The sequence below is a fragment of the Chelonia mydas genome, chromosome 6 (genome assembly GCF_015237465.2).
Source record: "Chelonia mydas isolate rCheMyd1 chromosome 6, rCheMyd1.pri.v2, whole genome shotgun sequence".
Lineage (NCBI taxonomy): Eukaryota > Metazoa > Chordata > Testudines > Cheloniidae > Chelonia > Chelonia mydas.
The window spans coordinates 93,771,569-93,788,881 of NC_051246.2; the positions used below are offsets into that span (position 1 = coordinate 93,771,569).

General features: G+C 47.2%; 1 protein-coding gene across 29 annotated transcripts in view; it reads left to right on the top strand.

The window, feature by feature from the left end:
- The window catches only part of NRXN3 (neurexin 3), a 1,375,103-nt gene that overhangs the window by 275,689 nt on the left and 1,082,101 nt on the right, over positions 1-17,313 (top strand). The gene's annotated exons all lie outside the window — the stretch shown is intronic.

The window sequence follows — 17,313 nt, forward strand, 5'->3', positions numbered from 1 at the left end:
TACAGAATAACATGCAGTCCAGAACTCTCTTATCAATCAAAAAAAGCTATTGCGATAGTCTCACATACAGTACATGTAGCTCCCAGCCAGTGGAAAAGTCAGTCCAATTCAAGTCACGTATGTTTCCAATATAGAGTTTCTGAGAGAACCTCCTCATACAGCATCTATAGTGTATATATACACACACGTAACTGACCACTCGGTCTGTCATTACATGGCCAACACCTTATCAATACCTGGTAGCAAATTACATGCTCTTACAGATCATCTTCGTAATTTAAACCCTCAGTTCCACAAAGCTGGGGTTTTATTTTCAATAATTGAGAAGTTTTTCAGTGTTTAATTTTGGAGGTTTGTCACAAGGTGCTCTACTCATTGCTGTGTAGTGCCCCCTTCTGGCAATTCTGGGGATTAGCTCTGCCAACTTCTGTGCCCCCTTTCTTCTCTTCCGCTGTTGAGGATCTCCTCCTGCTCACAGAGTTGCAGTATGGCTGCTTCCTGACTCAGACCTCCAGCCAGGTCAGTCTGTGATTTTCCCCTTCCATGAGAGGCTTTTCCAAATCTCTCCATGCAAGCAGCATCTGGCAGTCCTCATGCCCGCTGACTTAACTATATCACTCCCATAGAGTCTCAGGCAGTCTCCCCATTCACTACCCCAAGCTACTACTCTGCAGTGGATGGCAGGGGAGCCAAGGACCCTACAGCAAGCACTTAAGGTCTGGGTCTTCACCAACCTTATTACTCTCTTCTCTGAACTACTTCCTACCATGCTTCTTCACTCTTCCTAGTCAGACCCCTTTTCTCAGGGGGTTCCTGTCTCCCCCACCTCAGAGAGAAAAACTGCTTGTTTCCTCCCTGCCACCTCACTGTGGCCAGCCTCCTGGCTTTATAGATTCCCCCACGGCATGTTACCTCACAGGTGATTATTTCTAGTTAGTGCCCTCCACACAGCCTACATCTCCTGTTTGCAGCTTAATTGGCTGATTGGGCCCCCCTGGCCTAATTCAACTCCTTCAGGGCCAATGTGGGGAGTACACTTGATCACAGAGTGTCAAATTAGTATGAATTCAAAACACTATAAATACTCCTAACACCCAACAGTTGGTTCAAGTTTTCAGTTAGTGCAAATTAAAATGATCATTTTAATACTGTATTACAAAGGACTGGCTAATGTGTATGTGTTACCACTGCCCGCTCCTGGATGGAATCAGGCCTGCTCATCAGTGTTAAAGACCCCATGCTGTTAACAGCTAATGGGGATTCTGTTTTAGTGCACCCACAAAAGCCTGTGCTTTTAGAGCAGAAGCTGAGTTCATGCTGTTCCTGTGAAGTTCCAGAGGGCCATGGTGGACAGCCACAAAGTCCTGGTAGTGGTCTTAAGATACCTTGTGGTCAAGAAGGGACCTTCCTAAATCCTGGGGCTTCTTTCTTGTATTCTCTGTCATGCTCTGCAGTGAGGCTGCACTTTTCTGTGCAAGCCAAGTATTTACTGCTTTGCTGTTTGTAAATTTGGAAAAGAAATAGCCAAAATGTGATCTAATGTGAAGTATAATGTAATAACACTTTCATAGGGACAATGAGATGCACCTTCCTTTAAAAAACACTTTTAGAGCTACAGCTGAAAAGTATTATATAGCACATTTTACAGTTGGTGAAACTGAGGCACAGAGAGGCAGAGTGGCTTGTTCAAGGTCACAAAGCAAGCTGGTGGCAAAGTTAGGAGTAGAACTCAGGTCTCTTGACTCCCAGTCCCATGCCCTGTTACCTGGACTCTGCTGTTTCAGTGTATCAAAAAGTAAATAAAACAGGATAATTTTAAAAACAAATAAAAAATATAAAAGGAAGGGGCTCCCTTAGGATTTTTGTCCAAAGGTTTGGGTTGATACTTTGTTTGCTAGAACCTGCTGGCTGTACCCAGTTACCATGTCATCAGACTTGTTATGGGGTTAGCTTTGTTTATGCCATTTAGATGCGTGCCCTTGTATGATTTCCCCATGTTCCTCTGTTCTCCCTCCCTCCCTCTTTCTCTGCATGTAGGATATATTTTTGTTAAGATTTGGTTGCTTTTGACTGCAGTAATAACTCCCATCCCAGCATGACAGCTGTTGAGCTGAAGTCTTTGTTTCCCTTGATAGGTGCCCAGATTGGGTCATTTGCTGTTTGTTGTCTCAGGACAAATTTAAGTTCTTTCATGGCTTATGTTTCTATAAATTACAGCCACAGCTTTCTATCTTTAACAGGGCAATAAAGAATCACTCCCCCCCCCATTCTTTTATTCCCACCTTTCACCATAGTATCCTGTGGAAAACCCTTACAGTTTATATGCCCATTGTGGCTTGGAGGGGGCTATCAAGCCAGCTCTCAGGTTGTACACTTAAAGGGCTTATTATCAGTGCCTTGTGAATGAAGGCTATAGGGTACTAGGGAACTAACAGCCCAGGTTGGAGAGGTTGTTTATGTAAGCAGTATCTGTGTAGGGATGATGCTATTGCAATCATTTTAGTCTCTCCCCTACAAACTCTGAGTCTCCCACTACTAGTGACTTGTGTATGTGTGTATACTAATAAATCTGTAGTTACGGTGTTTCACAGTTGTTACTGTACTGTACTTAATGCCCACTCAAGACCTTCATGGAGGAAACAGATATAGAACTCTTATCTTCCTGCTAGCTGTACAGGGATTATTACACACAGCTGAGCAGTTCAGATTCTATCCTGTAGAGCAGAGGTTCTCAACCTTTTTCTTTCTGAGCCCCCGCACTGTTCCCCACCCCCAAATGGTCTAAAAACTCCATGGCCCACCTGTGCCACAACAACTGGTTTTCTGCATGTAAAAGCCAGGGTCAGCATTAGGAGGTAGCAAGCGGGGCAATTGCCTGGGGCCACGCAAAGCTAAGTTGCTCAGGCTTTGGCTTCAGCCCCAGGTGGCAGGGCTCAGGGCCCCAGGCTTCAGCCCCACGCTCTGGCTTTCTGCCCTGGGCCCCAGTGAGTCTAATGCTGGCCATGCTTAGAGGACCCCCTGAAACCTGCTCATGCCCACCCCAGGGAGCCCCGGACCCCTGGTTGAGTACCACTGCTATAGAGGGTGTCAGTCTCATGTGCCCACACATCCTCCAGATCATAACAACAGGGATGCTAAGCCCCTCCCAATGGGCAGAATTAATGGAAATCACCTTATCATGCTGCCAAATGAACACAACTTCATACTGTGAATGTGGCTAGGATAAATAAATGGTGGAGGGAATGAACGATCACTGGGGGGAGGGGCATGGGAAATGAGGCGTGGTAGCCAAGGCACAGAGCATTGTCAGTAGGGAGGAGCAGTCTATTGCTTCCTGAGGTTTTTGAGCTATTGTTTGCTGAAATGCTTCTCTTACTTAATAATTAATTAATTAAATTAAAATCATCCCTCCACTGCTCCCCATACGTGTGCTCCCCCCACCCCCTGTGATAGCTGCAAACCCTTAGTAACAGGTGTGGGACCAGATTTGAATTCTCTGGGGAATCCCCAGAACTATTGGCTGTCCCATCATCTTCCATATATATTGTTTTTATTTTGGCCTAATAATGGAAAAAGTGGCACTTCCAATTTTCCTCCAGTGGCATCTGATGTACCAGCAGATGGGAGTCTGTCAGTGCCATGGTGGTTAAATGCACTGGCGTGCAGATGGGTTTCAGGGACACTTGTTTTCCCTTTCATCATAGCAGGTCAAAAAGAGAGACAACATCCTCATTATCAAAGTGCCTGTCTGTTTTCCTGTGTTTGTCAGTTGCTTTCTCCTTCTCTCTCCTATATTAGGAGAGTTAATGCACTAGACCAGTGGTGGGTAACCTGCGGCTTGCGGGCTGCATGTGGGTAAGCTGGGATGTGCTGGCTACCGCTTCATGCAGCTCCCATTGGCCGGGAATGGTGAACCGCGGCCACTGGCAGCTGCGGGGGGTCATGCCTGTGCAAAATGTCTTGCGGCTCGCAATCAGCTTATCCTGATGGGCCACAGGTTGCCCACCACTGCACTAGACTCTGCTGTCAAATGTCTTTTCCTTTGAAGCAGGGTAATTAAGAACTATTTAGACTTTTATCATCAGAGCAAACAGAGCTACTTTGGTTTTTAACTCTTAGTATCCAGATTGGGTTTTTATTATTCCTCAACTTCTCCAGAAAGGAAGAAACTCCTTAGAGAATACAAGATTGCCTGTAGCTTTTCAGAAGAGAGGGCAGAAGTGCAGAGGGCTTAATGCACTGCCCTTTCATCTCTTGGGCGCTGGGGTTCAAAGCCCATGTTAGTTCACTAGGTCTGAGCATAGACTCCTGATGACACTTATCATTGTTCTGAATATTGCTGCCTAGTTCAAGGCGATCAGAGGAGGCCCTGTGCTGGAACAACAGGGTGGTTGAAGGCTAGGATTGAGAGGCATTGGCAGAGCTAATTGGGTTGTCCAGGACTGGGATAGTGCGCCAGATTTTAGGTGCATCAGCAGAGCTGCATACAGAGGCGTAGGTCTGAAATAACAGGGGTGCTGCAGGCTATTCTGAGGTGCAGTGGGCGAGCTGTGTCGGGGCCTAGGACTGGGATACAGTTCCAGCCAAGAATGAAGTATCTATATGGAATATTGCAGGCCAAGAATGAAGTCTGTCTCGGTTTGTGTTGCCACCCGTCATAGTGTCTGAGGTCCAGTGTGAGAGCTCTGAGGAGCACAGTGCCTACCTGAACTAGCCTGCCACTAGTTATTGCCACTAGGGGTATAATCTACACTGTAATTAGACACCTGTAGCTAGCCCATGCCAGCTGACTTGAGGTTGCAGGGCTCAGACTAAGGGGCTGTTTAATTACAGTGTAGACGTTCAAACTTGGGCTGGAACCCAGGTTCTAGGACCCTGCAATGTGTGCCCAGGGAGCCCCAGTCAGCTGCACAGGCCAGCTGTGGGTTTTTAATTGCCGTGTATGTATATCCTCGAGGTCAGATGCTTTCCTCTGTCATTTTTAGCAAGATGTTTGTTGCCTTCCAAATGAAGTAATTTCTCCTTTGCAGAACTTCCCGACTGTCACCCGGATTGAAGCAGGGGCCCAACTTTCTATTAATAGTAACCCCCATCCCCTGCATTGCAAAATGTTGACGGTCGGTTCCATTCTGACCACATTTCATTTTTACAGGGAAACACTGAATCCTGTGCTCCCACCATATGGTGTAACTTCCAGGGAAGTCAGTGGGAGCTACTCACATCCTGCGCTAGGAGAATACAGCCCTCTGCCATCAGAGACAGATTAAGATTTATTGGAGCCCTAGCTACAGAGAATATTTGCCCCCCCCCATGCCTGCCCACTTTTTAACATGGGTGTAGTATCCTCAGGCAGGTGCAGAGCAGCAGCAGCAGGGGCTGCATTACACAGCAGGGGAGCTGATAGCTGCATCACCCTCTCTCTGGTGCGGGGGCTGAGGTGAGTCTTTGCCCCTCCTTGCCATGGGGCCTCACCCCTGCTCCTCCTTTTCTACCTGAGGCCCTGCCCCCTAGCTAGGCCATGGTAAGAGCTGCCCAGAGAACCCAGACTGCTGTGGGGAGCCCTGGACCTTCAACCTGCCCTGGGTGGCATGCCCCAGTGGGGCAGGGACATGGGCTGAGGGAAGCTCTTGGGGCCCCATGACCCTGGCCTTGGGCAGGTGGAGGGTCTGAGGCTCCCCACAGTGGCCTGGGTTCTCTGGGCAGCTCTTACTATGGCCTAGCCAGGAGGCAGGGCCTCAGGGGGAAGAGGAAGAGCAGAGATGGGGCCACTGTTCCTGCACCAGTGAGCCCCCCACTTCTACCCAGGTTCCAGTGCTACTGCTGGGGCCCCCAGATTGGCCAGAGCCCCTGGGCATGGGCCCCGTGGATCGTGCATTAGTCCACCACTGCATCTCTTTCTTCCCTCTCCCTCCCACTCTCTCTTTTTGTGTGGTTTTTCTCTCTGTCCCTTTTCCTGTTCTGCTCTATCTACTAACAGTGAGCGAGTGGAGCACGGCTTCAATGGGACTTGTGACAAAGGTAATATTTTTTTAGGAGCTGAGGTGTCCCACCCTCAATCTCTTACTTTCACCTTAGGGCTTCATTCACATAATAATGCTGCTTCTCTCTGTGGCTCCTGGTGCTCAGTGTGAGCTGCTCTGGATTGCTCTACATGGCAATTGGATAGGTAGCAAAGGAGACTGTGCTGCCTTAGGGTGAGGTGCATGAACATCAATGGCAGTGGCTAAGCCCTTCCCCCTTCCTTGAAGAGCATTGGAAGGGATGTGTGCGTCTGGCTGAGAGCTTTTATTCTAACAGTCAGGATTTCTCCTGCTCCCTGGCCAGGTGTCCAGCCTGTCAAAGCAAATTCATTGCAGGCTGGCATGAAGAAATGGAGGAGAAAGCCAGCCAGGGATCACAGGCCTATGGCTGCCACTGCCAGAGCCAAAAAGTAAACCAACAGGCTATTGGGACTGATTGAGGAAGAGCCTGTCGCCTCACAGTTCTCTATCCTATGGGGAAGGGGTGAATGAAACACAGTCACTGCTAGCAGGGAAGACGAGAATAAGAAATAGGTAGATATAGTACTAAGCTGATGGTGCTATATACATATCTAAATTCGGTAAACGTTGAGTGAGTTCCCCTAACGAACAGGCCTGGATCAAACACCTCAGAATGTAGGGGTTCCTCCTATGTGTATTTTTCTCCAGAATCAACTAATGTCATAATTCTCCCGCCCCAGGGTAAAGCCAGATCCCCTTCCATCTCTCCATTGAGAAACCCACAGGAAGAGTATGGGGAGTCAGGAAATTCCATGTGGAATCAGCACCCCGGAGCAAAGCGTTCTCTGCTCCATCCCCACTGCAGCTCCACTGAAGAGGTTTCTGTATGGTCCCTGGGAGATGGGGTAATACTGCAGTGCCTCACTCCATGTTCCCAGCATGGCCTTTGTTAAGTAACACAAGGGGGGCAAGGGGGTAAGTGTGTATGGTGGGGGAATAATTCTGAGTCTGGTCTGTAAGCAGGGAGAAAAGAGGTGGGCAGAGCAGATGTCAGACACTAAATGGACAGTATACATAAGTTAATCAATTTCCCTTTCTAATAGCTTTGCATGGTGGCTGTCACTAGGACCCAGCTGAGATTTATAGCTTCCTCTGCTTTGCTGGTTTACTTTGCTATTTAGAATCTAAACAAGGCTGGGGAAGGTACATAGTGCATTTCCCTATCGCTGGCAAACTCATATCAATCAATTTAACTGAAGGTTCCTGGTAGAATCATTTATGCCAGGCTGAGTTTTCTCTCCCTTCCTGCCTCCTCTTTCTCTCGCCTCATCTCAATCCTTAGATTTCATTTACTGGGTAATAGTGCTTCTCATCCAACCCCAGAAGGCCAAACTCTGTAGATGGATCCTTCGGGCAGGCCCAAGGTGAGGTGTGCATTGCCATTGGTCATGGGTGTGATGATCTTTAATGTTTCCTCTGAATATTGTGGGGGTGCCTCCGTTTCCCCTATGCAGTTCTTAAGTATCTAGGTGGTGGGATAAGGGTGTATGATCATTGCAGAGCCGTAGAAGGCAGGTGTGTGCAGGGATCTGGACACAGAGAATGGCCAACACCCTGTTTCCTGGCAACTGATGGCCTCGGCCCTTCCCCCCTGTAAGGTGAGAGCTAAAGGGTTGGAGAACAAAGGAATCAGGTGACCTCCTGGCCCAGGAAAGGGACAAAGCCCAGAGGAGGAGGGGCTGGAGAGAGTTTCAGTTTGGGGCTGGCTGGGGACGAGGAGTGAAGTGCAGACATGGTTGTCTGGCTCACTGCCCCCCAGAATGGACCCATCTGAACGGTCCTGTTTTCTGTACCTACAAGCTCTGTGTTAGACCATGTTCCTGTCATCTAATAAACCTCTGTTTTACTGCCTGGCTGAGAGTCACGTCTGACTGCGGAGTTGGGGTGCAGGACCCTCTAGCTTCCCCAGGACCCCGCCTGGACGGACTTGCTGTGGGAAGCGCACGGAGGGGCAGAGAGGATGCTGAATGCTCCGAGTTCAGACCCAGGAAGGTGGAAGCTGTGTGAGCTGTGTATCCTGCAGACAGTCTGCTCACAGAAAGGAGACTTCCCCAGAGTCCTGACCGGCTTCGTAGGGAGCAGTTCCAGAGCATTGCCCGGGGACTCCATGACAATGGGCAAAGCTGCTTTTTGTCCTTGGCACTGGAAAGCTGCATCAAAATAAGAAGGTTCCAGTGATGATTGCTGCTATATACAGATCTTTTGCTTCTCACCTGCATCGAGGTGCAAACAGAGATATGTATCAGACTGCTCCCTTGAGTACAAAGGGACCAGGAATCTGGGCTCTGGAAGGGAAAGGACAAAGATGATGTCCTCATCCATCCCTGATGTTCTCATTATATGTCCTGAGATGTGAGCCTGGGTCCATTTGCACAGGGAAAGAGGTATGATGCATGAAAGTTTGAAGGTACAACTTGGAGTTCAAGTTTGATGAGTGAGCATCAGTGTCCACAGGAATTGGACCTAACTGAGTCTATGATGGAGTTTCCTTTAGCTCTAGGAGTAGAAGACCTAAGTTCTACCACCCTGCAGCAAGTGGGGCATCATTGGCCATTCTGGTGTCGGGTATATGCATAGTTATGGACGTGTTGCAGATTGACTTTATGTCTGATTTCAACTGCCACACGCTTCTGCATTGTTCTCCCCCAGACCCTGTAACATTGCTGTCTGAATGATTTACCGTTGTCTAGAACTGGGAGAATTGTTAGATCATGTAGTGAACAATTTATCTGATGAAGTCACACCTTTTGTATTGTTTGTGAGTTATCAATCTTTGATTAAGAGTTTATTCTAATTGTTCATCAAACACTTCACGTGAACATATTCCAACCTATGGGCTGCTCTCAGTTATTCACTTGAACTGTTTGCAATTTATCGTGTCTGACTGGTCACCTAAATCACACGGTGCTGTTTCTGTTTCCTGATTGGATTCCTGATCTTTCTTTATTAAGAGAATGAGCACTTGTATTGCAAACAGCAAATGCCTGTGTACCCTTGTGAATATATTTGGTAGTCTCCAAATACTAGTATACAGACAACAAATGGCCATTTCCCAACATTTATGCAAACACAGATCTGCTTGAATAAACATTCATGGGAAAATTGCTGTGTATTTCTGATAGCATTGGGCACTCTACAAACAGAAACTGTTGGCAACTCTTCTATTTTTGGGGTTTTTTTTTTTTCAAGTCATATGAGACTGACTCCAGCCCCAGCCAAAATCCTGAGGATGCCAGAAATTCCAGCCAACTCGTGAATTTGAGCCCTCTGATGAGCTGCCACTTGCCCATCTCCTAGGGCAGAATAACCAATCAGAGCTGCTGGAGCCATAGCTCTCTCCCTCTCTCCCTTCCCTTTCCCATAGTAACCTGAAACCATTGGCACAGGAGAGGAGGAGGAAGTCAAGGAGTCCAGCAGCTCAGGGTGCTCTGCTTCCTCCTCCCTTCCTGTGAGCAATGTGGACAGGATAGTGCCTCCACTCCTCCGCCTTCCTCCCTGCAGCACCAGGCCTGGGAAGAGACAATGTGGTGAAGAGCCCCTGGAGCTGCCCTCCCCGGCCCCCCCAGCCAGGAAGGGGAGAGCGGCCCTGCTGCAGTTCTGCCAGGCCTGGGAGCGGGGGCTGAAGAGCCCTAGGAGGAGTAGAGAGGCTGGGGGGGGGTGCTGAACTGATGGGGTGCTGAACTGAGGTGGGCCAAGTTGCTCAGGAGGTAGAGAGTGAATGATGGGGCAGAACTGAGGGAGTAGGTATTGGGAGAGTGAACTGATTGGGGCGGAGCTTGGTGGATGCAGAGTGAATTGCTGGGCAGAGGATGGACAGATGTGGGAATGAGGGCTCCTTCGGGAGGGGCCAAAATCACCTTACCCAATAGATTTGAGAGAGTAGGCAGCACTAACAGCCAGACATTGGGCATGGGCAAGGGGAGTTCAAACATCGGAAGACAGACCCCAAAACCACAATATAGGCTTAAAAACTCATCATTTTGGGAGGTCTGACACATGAATTTGGATCTCTTGAGATGGCAATACTGCATAAGAAGGCATTGCCCATGTCCCAGAGAGCTCACAGACTAAAGGCTAGAACCAAGCCCTGAAGGCAATGGGAGTCCTTCCATTGATTTTAGTGGGCTTTGGATCAGGCCCTACTGGACAGAGAAGTGAAGGGTAGGGAAAGGGCGCAATATACAGGCGAAGTGGTGAAGGTAGCTACTGGATTTTGGATAATGCAATGTTTTGAGTTTCTGTTCTGGGCCAGAAGCCTCATACTTTTGGACTCTGAAATCTCCCAGCACCTTGTCTGATTATCTGCCCCCTGCCTGAGTGCCTCTCATGCAGGGACCCCAGGTCTCTGTAACTCCACTTACTAGCCCCTCAGCTTCTCCCAGTCTAAGGGGATCCAATATATGGCTGCAAACCAGTCCCACTTATCTTAATGGAAGTTGATCACATGGTCTTAATCTGCCACTGGAGAGCATCAGCAATGATGGCAAGATAAAACCGAGAAAGGATAGAGATGAGAAGAGGAAAGGGAGGAAATCAGGACATTGGGGAGGCTGGGACAGTTTTGCCTGATTAAGTCTGAAGTGGAAACTGAGAGTCTGATGGTTTTTTGTGTTCTCAAGGCCACTAATCCGCTTGCCCTAATCCTTTTACAGCATCTGCTTTATCGGACTTTTATCTGATCTCTCTGTCTCTCAAACAAGCTGTGTGGGGAGTCCAGACTTCAGTTGCTCTGGCCCTTTACTGAGGGGCTATTGTTGTGTATCTTTGGCTCTGTGCTGACTTGAGGATCTATGAATCAGGGCTGGAATAATTATAAGTATAGCTTGGTTTTACTTCAGTCCTGTGGGTCTGGGGCATGGCTGACAATGGGAGCTCTAGCAAGACCTATTGGGCTGGGGTTCTGTCATTGCTACATAACCTTACAGGAGCAGTGCAATGAGTTCTGGAGGCTCGAAGCTGCAAAGAATGAAGCTGGAGAGTGAGGACAGAGTGGTTGATTGGAGCTTGGTGTATTGGATGGTGATTTAACGGTTAAGAAGTAGCACTGAATAGAAGTGGTTTATGTTAGTGATTCTTTGTGTGGCTTCTAAGCCACATAGCTGTAGCCAGAGTGACCATCCTGTTCAGTCTCCCACATCTGAGTTTCCCCCACTGGGTCTGGAAAGTCAGTGAAATGCCAGAAGCAACACAATATCGTATCAAGAGCTGTACTGCTGTGCTTTGGGCAGGGGAGGTCTTGGCGGGAAACTCAAGCAACACTGAACCCTCAACATATCACTACTCAATAAAGAGAGGGGCGAATGGCAGGGTAGCCTTTCTCAACAGCTGATCAGTGGCAGAGCCACTGCTGGGGGTGCAAGGCCAGCTGCTGAACAGCAGATTGGTGGCCAGCCCCAGGGCCACCAGAGCAGTAGCCTGGCCAGCTCCTTGGGTGCTGGGCACACCCTATTTTTTCTTCATGGGTGCTTGAGCCTCTGAGCACCCACAGAGTCGGGCCTATGCTATGATATCACTCCCACCGGCTAATCAATGATCCTGAGGGCAGTTAATCACTAACTTCTAGGAGCTGATTAACCCTTTGGGTGTCGCATGTAGACAGAAAGTATTGGCAGAATTCAGCAGGCACTGACACTAGCTCTACCCATTGCACTACATCTCTGCTGTACAAAATAGAATAGGCTCTGACAGTAAAATATTCTGAGGCATTGTGGTGTTTGACTGAACACACCCAGCAAGGAGCAGAAGCTTTGCAGTTTCCTTAATGCACCAAACCCCAACTTGGATATTGCTGTTTTTGGAGACAAAAGCCCGACCATATGCCCAACACACACAAACTTCAGAGCATGGATCCTGCTGGCTCACAATAACTTATCCTTCTGGTCTTCCTTCCTCGCCGCTGGAGCACCAATCCACAGTCTTAATGAGGACTAACAGTGTAATTAATCACATACACCGATAGTGCAGCAGTTCCTGGGCCCTAAGTGAATGTGACAGCTGCTCTTAGGGAGAAAGGGGAAAAAAACCACCCTGACGACAAGATGAAAACAAGATCCTGGCTGGTAGAAAAAAACCCAAACTAATAAAGGGGCAACCAGCAAATAGCTGGGGCTGTGAGTCCTACACCAGCATCACTCATGCCCATGCCCTGCTGGTCTGAGGTCCACTGTCCAGCCATACTACACAAAGGATGAAATGATCTCTATCTCTCCCCACCTTTTTTGTTCTCTTCTCCTTCCTTCCTCCTTCTCACTCTTTCGCTCCTCTCCATATCTCCTGGGGCAGTAACTCCTCTCCTCTTTCTTACTTCTCTGCCTCTTCCTTGTTTCCCCCTTCCTCTGTTGTTTCCCCTCTTCTTGCTGTTTCTTCCTCCTCTTCCTACCTCTTGCTGAAGGGACACTTTCTTCTATGCTGTTACATGCAAGTCCCTTCATGCTCCCTGGGTGGCCTCTGGGCCCTTTGGCCCTAGTTGAAATGGGGGAGCTGCAGAGAGGTGTTAGCATGGGAGTTTTGATGTTGGGGCCTGGTCACACTATGTGAAGTGAGGCAGGGGACTGGTAAAACCTACCAGGGGCTGGGTGTGTCCGGCAGACTTTGTTTAGAGCTAGTTGCAAAGCTGATTTTGTTTCCCATAAAAAAATGTTGAATTTTTTTGTTCACCATTTTTCAGTTTTTCATGGGGAAATTTTGAACGGAAACAATTCATTTTTTTTATTCAATTCTAAATTTTCATTTTGATTTAGGTTTTCGCCAGAAACAATTAGTTCAATTCACTAACTACAGATAATACTTTCTTTGTTTAATAAATCCATTAGTTTTAAATGCAAAGCATGCTTTGATAAATTTCTTTTTTGTTATGTACCCAGCACATTTAAAGTTGTTTTATTTAATTAAAAAAACCAATTTTAAAAAGCTGTTTTTTGTGAATTTTTAATTCTAATTTCCATCCAAATGAAGCTTGACACAAACCATGAGTAAAAAATAAATCATCTACTAAATAAGAAATGTTAGAAAGCAGTGAATGACATAATAAAAAAATTGAGTCTCTGAATAAATCTATATTTAGCTGTATAATTGTGTAAATGATTATGTATAGATCTAGTGTATCCTGCTGGTCAGCAAAAAGAAGTACCACATTTAGTGTGTAAAGGCTATATATGATTGCAGAGCTACATTTTAAGGTGAATCAACATTTAGAACAATAACTAAACAGGACAAATGCAAAACAGGATTAAAATTGATGCTTGAAATCAAGGTTTCCTGCTTGCTGACTTAAATCATGATTTAAATCAATCAACCGTGCTGGCTCCCTCTCAAACCACAGCATGGGAGCAGGTTGGGGCAGGAGGCTTCCTCTCACTTACACTGGGAGCCATTTTGGTTTCCAGAGCAGCCCAGAATCCATAGGGTAAAATGTGACTCCCCCACCGCCTGGGCTCATCATCTTCCTGTGCTGTGCCTACTGTAAGCGCGGCAGAAAATCCAACCCAGTGATTGTTAAACACCTTTATAAAGTGCTGTTGAGCTCTCTGGTTGAAAAGCGATAAATAAGGGCCTAGTGTATTCAGGGTAGGACTGAACGTTTGGGAGGAGGGCTTGAAGGGAGTAAATCTGTGGGCCTGTTTGAAAGGAGCAGTTCTGATGCTGGATGTTACTAAGTCAATCTTGCAGATCCCAGGATGAGATGTCACCCACATCCCATCTGCATACCTGCCAGTCTTTCAAGTGGCTAAAGTAGGACACAGCACCACTCAGGTTTGGTCCGGCTGCCTCTCCATAGATAGAGATGGAGGCACGAACGGGCAAAATTTGATTAGTGGTGTGCCCTAGCAACGGGGTCACAATGCAGCTCAAATTTGGCCTGGCCGTCCCTTGGTTGACAGAGACGGAGGGCAGGGCAGGCCAAACTTGAGTGAAGCTGTGACCCCGTGTGCCCAGCTGCAATGCTACTTGTTTTGGGGGCCCTCTCAAATCAGAGTCTTGGGGCAAACTGCCTTTCAACTGGGGCAAGGAGTTTTAGGGGGCAATGCAGGACAGTCCCACAAAACCCGGGATTGTTGAAAGGTATGCATCCGATTGGCCCCTGAGTTTATCCCAGGCTTTCTTTGCAAAACAATCAGCAAGGTCTCCAGTGACAGGTGCTGCTCTCCACCAGTCATTAACAGGTATCTGTCTTGGAAGGGATGCTTGTACTCTTCATTTAATTTTATTTTCCTTCCAAGAGAAATCATTATCACTTCTATCTATTTTTTAATTCCTTGTTTAAAAAAAGAAGCAACAAAGTAAGAAGCTGCAATTGTATCGTACTGTAGTTAATTTGCACTCAGATGGAAGGGGGAAAGTGTTCAGGGGAAGGAGACGCATTGCTGATCTCTCTCCAGCACATCTGTGGGCCTGTTAATTTAATTAGAACTGTACTGTATAAATATTGAACTCATTTTAAATTCTTTTGCAGCTCCTTTGCTTTTCAAAGAGCTCCCAGCACCAGATTATCCCTTTTACTTTTCTACATGTCTGAGGGAGAGGAGAATCAAAAAACCCTTGTCTCTGGAATTTAATCAACCAGAAGAAACATTGTTTCTCCTCCATAACCCTTCCTCCCCCTGCAGTCATCTCCCTCCCTCCCTCCTTCATGGTAAGAAGTCAGCACAGTCTCTGTGGTTCCAGAAGAAATAGATATGCCCGAGTATTGCATCTTGTGCCCTGGTTTCTAGTGGGAAATGGTTTGATGCAGGACCATATGGTAGCAATCGGAGGAAAACCAGAGGGCTATCTAGAGCTGGGATACTTGAAGGAGCAGAAGTGTCTTCAGATTAAACCTTGAAGTGCTCTTGCAGGTCCCTGTGAAACATAGGTCCATGGAAAGCTGCCAGGAAATTAAACAGAGAGCAATAATGATGAGGCATGAGATGAAGCTGAGCAAAGGGAAATGTAGGCCAGATATAATGAAAAATCCTAACCTTGAGGGCTGCCATTTTACTAATTGTGGATCAAAGAGGGGCTTGTTGTTAGAGCACAGGCCTGGGAAGCAGTGTCAGAGGGGATCCCATTTCTGTTGCTGTTGTTGACTTCCTGTGCGACCCTAGGCAAGTTGCTTAGCCACTCTCTGCCTCAGTTTCCCCATCTGTAATATGGGGACAGATACTTTGCACCTCCCATGGGTGTTGTAAGGCTTCAGTGGTGTTTGTAAAGTTGTTTGGGATCCTCAGACATGAGGCTTTGCAGACCTGCAAAGCATTATTAATTGTTTGCGTATGTATGGTGCTTTTCAAATTAGCATTTCAAAGTGCTTTACTGAGGTGAGTAAATATTATTAGTCTCATTTTAAAGATGAGGAAACTAAGGCTCGGCGATTAATCCCAGTCCTCATGGCATGTCGGTGGCAGAGCTGGAAATAGGCACAGAGCTGACTCACAGTGCATTGCTCCAACTCCTAGACTGTACTGCCTCTGTGCAGTAGTCTCCCAGGCTAATTGTTGAAAAGTCCCTGGCTGGAGCTATTCAGCCTCAAACTGGAGAAAGCACTGAATAGTGGGATAAAAGATTAGTCTCTTAGGTCATCTTATGCAACGCCGTGCTGGATTGGTCCCTATGATCAGAGCCCTGTGTCTCTTCCAGCTGCAATAATTGTCATAGAATGTACTCATGACTTCAGAAATATTAGAATCTTTCCATTTCTGCCTGATGGGCTTCACCAGTGAGTTGGCGGGTTCATGTCTGGATGCCTGGAAGGCAGGCTGAGTCAGCATCACAACACCCCCATAAGTCTCATTGTGGGAAATGAGGCCAAGGACCAAATGGGCCCTGGTATCTAATCTCCTCTCTCACTGCTGGAAGGGGTCCCTCTGTTACAGGATTGTATAGGGGAAAACTTGCCTTGACATTGCATTTCTTAAGGGGATAACTAGAGCACTTTCTTCTCCGATGTTGTCGACCTGGCATTTCTCACCACCAAGAAGTTCACACAGAAAATACAAATCCTAGCACCATGGCAAAAAGAGCCATTTTGTGCTGGGTTTGAGGCTTTCACTCATGGCATCTATCAGAGGCTCTTTTATCTTTGGCGTGGTAAAACGGGGGAAAGCAAAGATGTCCGGCTCTTCTGCAGTGACAGTGACATGGCCTCTGTGGAAATAGCTCCCATTGTAAAGGGAAATTCGCTTGGCCTTTTTTTTCCTCTTCTTCCTCGGAAGAATTACATTTTCAGCTGTCAAGGCACTTATGGAGCTACAGGTTTGGGGGGGGGGGGAAGTTGCTATGGAAACAGCCATTTTTAGAGCTTTGGAGCGCCTGGAGATGTGCCTGTGGCAGGCATCATCGCTGACGGCCTGGGATTGCTTGGGTTACAGAGAAGGGCAGCCAGCCTTGCGGGTTGCGCACCTTCCGGGGCTGGTCTAGAAAGCTAACCTGACCATAAACAGGGAGATCTAGGATCTGGGCTTGAAGGTTTTGCCAATGCACAATAGCAGAGGTTGCCACCTTTTTGGAAGCTGCATTAGCTGCTGCAAGAAAATTTTTTTTTAAAAAGACTTTGGAGTTGTGGGAGAGGAGACTGCTCAGACCCTCCTCCTCCCTGTGAACTTTCAGAGTTTAGATACTTGGAGTCAGAGCAGTTTCTCTGGTGCTTTTCCAGCCTAGGGTAATCGTCCACATTGGGATCCTTCATGCAAACTGCCCCAATCCCCCTCTTAATATATATCACAAAACCATGTCCTCTCACTAACAATCTGCAAAATGGGACACAGACCACAGCATTATTATAAAGTAACTGATGTATCAGAACAGCTTTCTTAACAATTCCACTGATCTCTCCGAGTCTGATGCTCTCTTTTAGTGCATTTCAGGATAAAGTAGTTGGACCATCCTTTAGTTTAGGGATGGGCAGTAACTGTAGCTAAGAGGGTTCTGTTCGAAGTGGAGAGATGTCGTGCTTGTCTGAGTGAGCAAAAGTGGGGAAGTGCCTGCATTAGTGCTTGTGAGCTTGCCTGTGTGGCAGTGTGTATAATACCGTGTGAGTGAGTACTTTAGTTAATGTGAGCCTCTGTATATCGGGGGTGGGGGGAGAGAAGAGTTGTGAGATAAGTGTGCCTGAGTGCTTGCTTCTTTGAGTAAAAGATTGTGTATGTCTGTGCATTTGTGTGATAATGTATGTCTGGGTGTGTGTTTGTAATAGTACATTTAGGGGATGGGGGTGTTTGTGCAGTGCTCTGTCCATAAGCTCAGCATCCAGCACAGAAATTCCCCCTCTGCTTTCATTAGTCTTTCTGTTTGTGAC